This window comes from Myxocyprinus asiaticus, chromosome 39 (genome assembly GCF_019703515.2).
Source record: "Myxocyprinus asiaticus isolate MX2 ecotype Aquarium Trade chromosome 39, UBuf_Myxa_2, whole genome shotgun sequence".
In the NCBI taxonomy this organism is placed as follows: domain Eukaryota; kingdom Metazoa; phylum Chordata; class Actinopteri; order Cypriniformes; family Catostomidae; genus Myxocyprinus; species Myxocyprinus asiaticus.
The window spans coordinates 2,960,850-2,972,500 of record NC_059382.1 but is presented as its reverse complement, the minus strand read 5'-3'; the positions used below and the strand labels follow the sequence as shown (position 1 = coordinate 2,972,500).

At 37.5% G+C, this 11,651-nt stretch overlaps 1 pseudogene; it reads right to left on the bottom strand.

Moving 5' to 3' along the window:
• The window catches only part of LOC127429624 (cytoplasmic dynein 2 heavy chain 1-like), a 94,923-nt pseudogene that overhangs the window by 82,256 nt on the left and 1,016 nt on the right, over positions 1 to 11,651 (bottom strand).

Here is an 11,651-nt window from a genome sequence, read left to right as displayed (position 1 = left end):
TTTTTGTGCTTTACCAAAAATACAAGCTTCGCATTTCTTTTTCACACTTTTAAACCCTCCTGTAAACTTGCCCCACAGACTTCCATTGTAAGTGCATTACTGTAAACATGATTTTTGCTTGTTTATATGAACTGAGGCACGAGTCAAAATCATTTTCCATGATAATCAATAGTTGACAACAGTTGTTATGAACATAGAATAGAAGAAGTGAAGAGAACAGTACGTTCTTTGTTAGTTTGTGTAGTCTCGCCTATAATGAGTGTTTACAGGTTGTTTCATAATTCTGTAACAGACTCGTTAATGCCCCCACAAAACCCACCAAGCTCCTCATAAATTACCACTAAACGCTTATTTTTCCCAGAACATGGAGCCGTTTTACCTTTTCCGACATATTTTTATAATATTTTCTCATCATTTAAACAGCTTTGGATCTATCAAACCAGACAAATGTGGCCAGTTCTTAGCCAGGCTAAACAAGAGAACTATTCCAGGCCAAGAACCTTATACTCTCTCTCTCTCTCTCTCTCTCTCTCTCTCTCTCTCTCTCTCTCTGAGTTATGGATGTTGGTGTGTATTTCAGTATATAGGATCTGATGTTTATGTTTATGATCACTGGCTGAGATCAGAGCTATGCTTGTTTCATAGACCTTAATGTTTAAATAAACTCACACTGTAATTCACGGGATGTCATGGTCTTTTTTCATGTAATGTCTAACCTCTCCTCCCTTTCTGTTACACATCACATTTTTTCAACTCCCTCTCCCCCCTTCATTAATCATGCTGTCGTTCGTGTCTTCTTGCTGTGTTTACATTAAACAGAACAATCACGCCAGATCCGGGAGAGACTGGAGGAATTTAACCCTTTCTACACACACACACACACACACATAAACAGTATATATATACATGCATAAAACTGAGTTTGCATAGCTAGAAGCATCTGTGTTCACGTATGCGCGTGCATGACTATGTTGCAGTCATAAGGGAGAATTGTTTCATTTCAGTTACTAAAAATACTTTTTTACTATTCCTGATTAATACGCGGAGTGTACGTGTAATACTGTGACTCTGTAACACTATCAAAACATTACTTTGTTTGTTTGAGCATCACAAGCACCCTGACACAGCAACATTGGCTGTTGTGTAAGTTTGGGTCGGGAGTATCTGTTTATGGCCAATGGGAGACGAATGGAAAGTCAACATGAAACAGTGTTTAAATTCTTCTTCTTTCATTGGACAATATTTCAGAGTGAAACAGGATATTCCAAGAGAAAAACTGTAGGGTGGGACTTGATTTGGATTTAATGTATTGTTAAAAGTGTGCGTTGCATACAGGAATGGGGGAGGGGCCAAAAAGTAAGAGGGCCTGGTGATGTCAGCAGAAAAGGAAAGTCGTTTCAAAGGCGGCGCAAGTTATGTCACTATGACGAAAGATTACGAAAAATGTTCTTTTCTTTGGAAAGTACATGGGGTCAGTTCTGAAATCGGGTCAAACTACATAAAAAGTTTTCGTAATTGAAAACAGATGTCCGTGAGGAGCTGGTTTAGATTCTGACTAAAAAGTAGGGTTGCCAACTGTCCCGTATTAGCCGGGAGTTTCCGTATATTGGCTGAAATAAACTGGGATGCCTGTCCTGTATTTTGGCAGCAAGATGCTCGGACGGGATTCCAGCCGGATCGGAAAATGTCCCATATTTAATCGGCAAAACGTTCAAGGAGGCTCAAGTGTCTCGTATTCCTGTGACAAAAGGTTGGCAACCCTACCTACAAGTTTGGAAGTAGAAACTTACTTCTGAAGGCAGCAATAGATCAGTATGTTTACATGCACTTTAAAGGTTCGACTTCAGTCGGACTAAAACAATAATTCATATTTTTAAAACGCCATGCTGATTTTGACCTAAGTTTTTGATGCCAAAGACCCCCGATTATGATGATCCCCTTGCGAGGGAACCCCTTGTGTGAGAAAAATAGTAAACTTGATATTATAAAGACATGCTTTTTGCAAAATTAAAATACTACAAAATAATCGAAATCAATTACAGTATTTTATAGTGCCATTGTACTAAAGCAAAATTAACTATTCAAAATTTATATGGAAAATATATACTTTTTGTATTAATTTGACAGAGTGTCTTCTTTGTATTATAGTAATGTAAGACGTTATAAAACAAGAAGAAACATTTTTAATTCAATTTAAATTTATTTGTATAGTACTTACAGATAAGAAAAGTTTTTATATATAGTGTATGAAATTATATGCAGATTTGTTTTATTTATTATGGTTTAAAAATATGGCTGTCAATAGAATAAAATATTTGTGATTAATCACATGGTTTCGGAATTAATCTGTAGTTATTTCAAATAATGTTGATTTTTTATTTTTTTTTTTACTTTTATACTATACATTTTTTTGCGGACCCCCTAGCACCCTCTTGTGGCCCCCTGGAGGTCACTGGACTTCAGTTTGAAAACCCTTAGATAATGCAATATTAGTTCGGCTTCATCCAGCAAATGTACACATTAATCACTATTGGCCTTGTTGTTGTGTGCATGCATGCTTGGAAAGACAGAGGCGACACACAACATGTAGTCGACACTTCCTCAGCCGACGTCCTTCCTTCAAATATTCGCTTTATGCATTGAGTCAAGTATACTTAGACAAATGAAGAAACATCCGATAATCTGTTAATTAGCCTGAGCTAATGACACTGCCTGGACTCACCTATCACATGCACGCATGCATGAAATGCACAAAAAATCAAAGACATAATCACACAAAATCAAGCACAAAGCTTTTTGGATGAGGAAATGTTTGCATAACATTACATGTGACTAGATTTGTGTCTACAGTTGTTGAAGTAATGCAAATGCATTCAGTGTGCAGTGTACACACTTGTAAAATTGTTTATATACGATTGTCAAACTGGTGTTTTTATTCTCATCCCCCTGGGTTAATGATCTTAGATTAACAGCTAAACTATCTGAGGTACCATGCTGTGTCCTTTCCCTGGGTTTCATCACTGTGCATCTGTGTCTCTCTTTAAATGAGTGTGTGTTTATTAATAGAAGTGCTTAAGACGCGACCTTTCCTTAAGAAGAAACGTTAAACTCATCCGGTTAACTTGAGACGCTGTCTGGCATAACTGAGACGTTTCGCTCTACATGGTCTCGCTATCATAACTTCAGTGCTTTAACATAAGACGTACACATTACTGAGCTAGTAATAGCATTAGCGTTAGCTTTGAACACTCTGCCAGGGACGCATGACGGACGATCCAAACAATCCAGAGGAAAAGTGAATGTAAGGATGAGTCTGTATCTGGGAAACACACACATATATATAAATGAGAGAGAAAATAGAGACAGTCATGAAAGTTGTTTTGGAACGGCCTACATTAAGATTTTATTCCTCTGAGGTTGGTTTTTCATAGCTCAAGAAACTTAATAGAGTTCTTAGTTATGATTTACGTCTCAATATTGTTTCAGATGTTGAAAGAGAACTGAAAATAGTCACGAATAAGACTGTTGATAAGAGTTTAAATGAATGTGGATAGGACCGCTATGATCATTTGGTCTATGAGGAATTTGATGTTCATATGATGTTGAGTTCATATTGAGATCTCTGGCTTTGGTGTCTTGGCAAATCTGAGCACAGTTCGAGACATCTCTTATGAAACTCTAGAGAAGATGCTTGTGAGATTACTTGAGCAAAAGTTTCTATTTGCTCTCCATTTAATCTCACTGCTATCTAGGAGCAAAAAGTGAGATATTAATAAGATCTCATTTGTGATTTTTCTTTGCTATTTGGTAACCTCAAATGTCTTCATACTGAACTCCAAGATCTGAACCAAGTTAATTCAAGTCAACATAAAACAGCATTCGCAACCTATTTCACTTCCAGAATGAAAGGCATTTCCGAGTCATACTCAATGAGAAAAAAAATGTAGGACGAGACTTGAGTTTATCCAATGGGAATTGATTGGATGGTTAAAAGTGGGTCTTATGCAGCATTCAATTAGAGTCGGAAATATCATAAATATTGCAAGTTTCGAGCACATGAATTTGGAGGTTGAGGTTGGATTTACCAGTGGGAAACTCGAAATTCTAGATGATACCCGACTTGCCCAGTTGTAGCATTGCAAAGGGCGTGTCGACATCAAAGTTGATGAAAAGCAATGATTTTGCAAAATTATTTCAAATTCAGTGCTTTACTTCAATCAAATTAAATTGATATATATGACAGTCAACAAATGACTCACCTTTTGTGGTTTGTTTTAAGAAAATTAATTAATAATTAGTTAGATACCTTGCATATAGGTTGTATAAAAATGATTCTGGTGTATTCACTTATGCTTATCCACTGGTACAACCTTTTCTCCCCTTTTCTCCCCAGTTTGGAATGCCCAATTCCCAATGCGCTCCAAGTCCTCGTGGTGGCGTAGTGACTCGCCTCAATCCGGGTGGCGGAGGATGAATCCCAGTTGCCTCCGCATCTGAGACCGTCAATCCGCGCATCTTATCACGTGGCTTGTTGAGTGCGTTACCGCGGAGACGTAGCATGTGTGGAGGCCCATGCTATTCTCCGAGGCGTCCACGCACAACTCACCACGTGCCCCACTGAGAGCGAGAACCACATTATAGCGACCACAAGGAGGTTACCCCATGTGACTCTACCCTCCCTTGCAACCGGGCCAATTTGGTTGCTTAGGAGACCTGGATGGAGTCACTCAGCACGCCCTGGATTCGAACTTGCGACTCCAGGGGTGGTAGTCAGTGTCAATACTCGCTGAGCTACCCAGGCCCCCAGAAAAAGGAGCTTTTAACGTCATTTGTTGTTCATTTTTTAAGTTCAGCTTCTTCCGTATTTTGTTTCCAACTTGAATGCGTGGCAATGTTGTAATAACGAATGCCCATGTCGGATGTAGGAGCTTCCCAGGTCCACTAAAGGGCTGCATTATATACTATAATGGAGTCAGAATTTAAAGTGAAAAAGAATGCCTAACTAGTTATTTGGCTATTGTTGGTTAGCATTATTCATTAGCCTGTGCTGCCTAAGTAACATCAAAGGAAAGTAGTTTCATAGGTGGAGTGAGTGTAATGGGAGCCAGCTGGTGCGTGATAGCTGTACAGTGTGTGTAAACCTCACTCCCCTGGCCTCAAGAGGTGCACTAGCGACTGACGATAGAGACTGTAGCCTCCAGCCTCCTTGTTAGCACGCCTGCCTCCCATGCTGGCTGACGCCGGTTCGAATCTCGCTCGGAGCGGGTCAATCAGGACCGGTTACAATGGTGTCGTGACACGGATGGAAGTGAGGTTTATGGGGGTGAGTGTAACGGGAGCCAGCTGGTGCATGATAGCTGTACAGTGTGTGTAAACCTCACTCCCCTGGCCTCAAGAGGTGCAATAGCATCTGACACTAGAGGCTGTAGCCTTTAGCCTCTTCATTAGCGCACCTGCCTCCCATGCCGGCTGACGCTCGGAGCGGGTCGAGCAGGACCGGTTACACGAGTTATTGCATTTTGATGAACGATTATAAACTTTTCCTTAAATTAACATGCACTGATAAATCATTCATAATAAGACCAAAAGCATTTATTAATTAACTAAACAGGGTAAATTTTGCCTTAAATGCATGGGTGTTTCGCCAAACATTATTACAGATCTCGGGTTTTTAGCGACCCAGCACTTATATCTATCATAAATGAATCTACAAAACGCCCAGATAGTGTCAAATTTTTAACAATTTTTCAAGACAATTAGGATATAATATAAGAGAATATATTCTGATATATTTTTATGTTTTATTTTTTGTATATCAAGGAGATGATGCAACAAATCTAGAACCGGATTAATTAATATCACACTGACATTTCATGAGACACAACTGGTCGTCAAACACATATTGAGCTACACAAACTACATAAGCTACACACATGTATTTTCTCAGGCACTTATTGAGTCTAAATAGATGCACAATTTACATAATTTCAGTAATACACCCAAATGACAACAGTCATAACATACCGTTCATGTGTTAAACTTGCTATAGTTTACTTCCACATTGGTTCTTTATCAAATAGTAATGTCAAATGTTAATCAAGTCAATCATTGAAACATCAGCGCCACTTTGAGCAAGAAATAGCATGTATTATATGTCTGTGTTGTACAAGTATATGAGATAATGTTAATTCACCATTGTCACACAGAAAATCATGATGTAGTAAACATTTGTATGAATGTAGTACTCATTTGTCTTGTAATAAACAAATATATATATATATAGCCTTCCTGTGATAGTTAACTTATTTAGATATGAAATAATCCTAAAAAATAATATGATTTATGGAAGCGCAAAAAAGCAACACTATTGCATGTCTCGGGTCTTTAATGACCATATACGCTTTTAATAACTGAACAAAATAATTGTTTGCAATTTTGCCTTTTTTTGGTATGCATTAAAGGGTTAAACACAGAAAAGAGAGAGGGAAAAAAAAAATCTATGTCACTATTAACCACAAAACCATTTGTGGCTGTGGAATCACAGATGTGTGAAGTTAATTCACCCCACAGAGTGCTTGTAGACTGCTGTGGATCCCTGTCAGACCGCTAACTCTTCTGGGTTTGTGTTTAATGTTTGATTTTGTTATTTTTGGTTGTGCTGTGCCCCTCAAGAGTAACTTAAACCTTCCGTATCTGTTTATGTTCTTTATTACCCCTGGCAACTTACTAACAGCTCCCTCGACTTATCTTTCCAAGACCAAGCAGCTGAGTTACCCCTCCAAGGGGCATTAGGGGGGTATTTAGCCCCATGGGGGGAGAGAGGAAAGGAGAATGTCTGACCTTGTAACTATATCAGGGGAGAAATGATGGGGACTGAACCACTAACACACACTAACACATTACTCACACTAACAACTCACACACAGAATCACAGAAAAGAGATTATAAACTAGAGCCGGCTTAAAAAAAACCCTCGTTAATCGCAATCTTTATTTGAACAATCCTTAAAATCACAAGATCAAACTTTTAGCTACTCTAACAGGGTGCACTTGATCTCAATGAGATCAACGAGTGATTGTCATTTGTGCATTTGATTTTCGGCATATACTGTATAGGCATGCTGTGGAGTCATATCTTTTCTAATGAATGCATTAATTTCTATTTAAGGAAATAAAATCAAAGGCTCAACAGTTCGGTTCAGCTATTCATTTGGACTACACAAAGTGAAATATGCACATGAAAAGAAGCAGAGGTAGATTAACGTAAGTGCTCTACTCATGTCACTCACACAGAAAACACAGTTTCTGTATTTCTCAACCTGCATCAAAACGTGAATGCAAGCAAGTCAATGGAAATCTGAAATAATTCTAGACAACAACACTTCTTATCTTAAATACTATATATATGTTATGCTGTTTTTCCTGCTGTCCTTCGTCCTTATATGGTATGTTTTGACTCTTAAGTAATATGACACTCTGATAATTAAATTGCACCATATGAAAGCAAATTACTTTATTTAAACATACTTTATCCATCAAGATGGTTTTTCTCAATCAATTGCTGACATATTAATAGATAGGCATTAAAGGGATAGCTCAGCCAAAAATGAAAATTCTCTCATTATTTACTCACTCTCATGATATCTCAGGTGTGTATGACTTTCTGTCTTAACCAGAACACATTTGAAGAAAAATAGAGAAATATCTCAGCTCAGTAGGTCCTTAAAATGCAAGTGGATGGCTCCAAAAATCACAGATAGTCAGCTTAAAAGTCAGTCATCGATACGACTCCAGCGGTTAAATCAATGTCTTCTAAAGTGACACAATCAATTTTGGTGCAAAAAAACATCAATATTTAAGTACTTTTTAACTCTAGTCTTGATCATGCTTCCGGTCAGCAGCAGTATGCGCGTGTTGGCACGTGTGACACACATGGAAGATCAGCGCTGTTTACAACTAAGTAGGAGGAACGCTGTACAGAAGCTTTGTTGGTTTTGGTTTAGATCTGTATTTATCTGTTTCTTTACTCACAATGGTGCATTTGTGTGCTTATCCTGGATGTCTCAACCGAGAGGAGAATTTGAGATTACGTCCATAACATGGCAACGCGAATACGCCACACGCAGTAGCGGTTTTAACCACGGCGCAAACCAAGCAATTGCACATCAGGTACAAAGTAGGACTTTGTGTTCGGGTTTCTAAATTATGACAAAATATACAGTCCTTCCGAACTTGTTTCGTCCACGCGCGCTCACTCACACAGATACGCGCAAACGGATGAGTTAGGGGCCGTTCACACCGATGTGTTTTTGCATGCGTCTGCTCTGTTTTTCCGTTGTTTTCCTTTCCATACCTGCTGCACCACGTCTCGCTGTTTCTTCAGTGTCTCACGCAGGACCGGTACATTTTTAGACACTGTGTCAAGTTAAAAAGAACGTCAGGTCTCAAAAACGCCTGTCGAGACACCTGCGTTCTGTTTCATTCGTTGTCTAGATTGTTTTTAGCGCAGGTGTCACAGAGATTTAACATTCTGAACAAGTTCAGGTTGCAAAGAGGGGACTGTTACAATGTTTAACATTATTCCAGATTGTTCTGCACCAAGCAAAGTTTCAGCGCTTGATAAACGGCAGTGTTTTTTTTTCTTCTGCTCTAGTGTGCTGAGGGGCCTCCGTACCTTGTATGTTTACTGTTACAATACTGCTATGAATGTTGCCTACGATGCCTGCATAAAGCCTTTTGCAACATGATGAACAATACTCTGCAGCCTCCAGGTGAAAAAGTAAATAACAGAAATCTATTACTATTGTATACAACAAATCCTCAAATACTCAAAGTATAATACTGTATCACATTATAGTTACTAACTGGACAACAATAAATAACTGTTGGATTATAATAATAAATGACAACTGAATTCCAAAATGTTAGTGAGTGAAGTAGTAGGTTTTGCACACCCTGTTCATTAAAAAAATTAAAAAATGTTTTGTAACAATATGTGTATATAATGTATTAATGATCTTTAACTAGATGTTTATTTCATTAAACACTTTGAATGTACTTGGCTACAATAGGGCAGATAGGATGAATTTAAAATTATTATTTAAAATCAATTTTATGTAATTTCTTTTAAGCAAAGATTTTCTAAATTGGGGCCCGGGCTGGTCGGTTGCTTGGGGCCTCAGAAATCATAAACACGCCCCTGGCCACGCAAGAGACCACATGAAATCCACCCTCATATGAAGCGTTGGATTATAGTTAAAAAGTACTTAAATATTGATCTTTTTCACATCAGAAGCGATCATGTTGCTTTAGAAGATGTGTAACCGCTGGAGTCGTATGGATGACGTTTATGCTGACTCTCTGTGATTTTTGGAGCTTCAAAAGTCGGATCACCATCCACTTGCATTTTAAGGACCTACTTGAGCTGAGATATTTCTCTGTTTTTCTTCAAATGTGTTCTGGTGAAGAAAGAAAGTCACACACACCTGAGATATCATGAGGGTGAGTAAATAACGAGGTCATTTTCATTTTTGGGTGAACTATCCCTTAAAGTGTCCTATCCGATAAACAAAATAAATAAAAAAAAGACAGCTAATTACCTTTTTAAATGCAATTTTACAGATTATTCCAATTATAATACTGAACATGCCAGAGTTTGCACGCTCAGGGGGTGTGTATTGCATGTGGGTCAGTTAAGGAGAGTCGGCTGTTTAGATCAGTATCTGATATGGGCTACACTAAAAATGTCATGTGAACAACCTTGAAAAAAAAATCAGATTTGAGCAGAAAATCAGATTTGGGTCACATTCAGCTGCGGTGTGAACATAGCTATACTGTGTACAGAGAGATCATCAATGCACAAAGTGTTCTTTGGCCTAAAAGGGTAAAATACTCTTCAAAATTATGTGAAAATGCCTGTCTTGGTGGAGGTATCAATGTAAACACAGTCATTAATGTCTGAAGTGAATGTAAACGGTGGACTTGCAGCCGAATAGACCTGCCGCTGAATTTGCTGTTAATAATCAATGAACAATAACAAGGAAATGAGAGAAACACTCACTGCTCTGGACTGGAGAACTTTAGCAGCTTTAAAAAGTATTAATGCATTATAATGATACAGTGAAGACCAGAAATGTATGTAGTTTTATGTTACATATTGTTACTTTTTTCAATTTCTGCAAGTTTACTTAAATGCGTGATACTGCTGTTAAAAACGTCAATCACTGTTTTCTTAATATGTATCTCTGTTCTATTGTTGTTGTTGTTTTTTTATTTTTTTATTATTATTATTGCTTGTAATTCATTTCTTTGATCTTATTCAATTACTGAATTTGGTGTGGGATTTATGTAAAAAAAAAAAAAAAAAAAAAAACGTGGAAAAAATGTCCATTCTGAAATTGCAAGTAAATTCATCAGAACATATTTTCTAATAAAGTTTACACAGTTTTGGTGGCAGGGCCGTAGCTAGTGGGGTGAACAGTGGTAATGATTCTAGGGGCCCACAGATCCAGGGGGGCCCCACAACAAATTCTAAACTGTATTTCTTTTTAATAGGAAAGGAGCCCTGACCAATATACAGTCAGGGGGCCCAGAATACCTTGCTATGGCCCTGCTTGGTGGCTTTTATTAGAAGTTCTCAAGTAAAGTTTACTTTGCAATACTCTAAGTACATTTTACTCACTCTTTGTTTATACGTTTTACTTAAGCAATGCAGCACTGAATTAAGCCATGCTTTTAAGAGCACTAGCATTATAATGCTTTTTTAACATACTTAGTCATGTACCACATGACACACGGCAGCCTTCCATAGAAAAGCTTAATACATGTTATGTAGTCTATTGGCGATGTAAACGAGATCCAGAGCTGCACACGCAGACCTGAACACTTTGTGCATAAAACATGATGACGATAACAGTCAACGGCTAATTTTGAGTAGAAAATGAACGTCAGATTTCACAAAACAAGAAGTTACCAAACGTAACAACAATAACTTTAATTCAACTTGAAAACAGTGAAACCATGCAAGTTCATTAATTATTGAATATTCAAGCCCCGGTGCATGCTGGGAACACCAGCTTCGAAAAGTAAAGTAAAATGTACTTATTTTATTTACCTGTGAAATTTACTTAAATCGGCAAATAAATATGACAAGTTTTTCTACTTTTGGATTGCTGCATCACGCCGCATTGCAAAGGTAACAAACAATCATAAATAACATTTACTTATTAGCTAGAGCATGTTTGAATTGAGTACAAATGTAGAATTTACTTAATATTTTCAAGTTCACACTCAAACTAACTTATTCAATGTAGAAAGTACTTAATCTTTTCTGCTATATTGATTTCACCACAAAATCATTTCTCAGTGTTGTCTTAAAAAAATGACTTACAATATTTACATAAATTAGTTAGTATTTTGTTGTGGTATCGAAATTGATATTGAGAATCATCAAATTTCTTTCATTTGTAAGCAAAATGGACTTTATAACTGAAGTATACCCAGATTAATCATAATCAAATCAATTCGGTATCGAATCGGGAAATACGTGTCGAAACCCAGCCCTAGAATTAACAACACAACACTGAATATAAAAGCCGATGTTAGATGTCAAAACTAAAGTGTGTTTTACATGCTGATAAATAGTATAAAGTT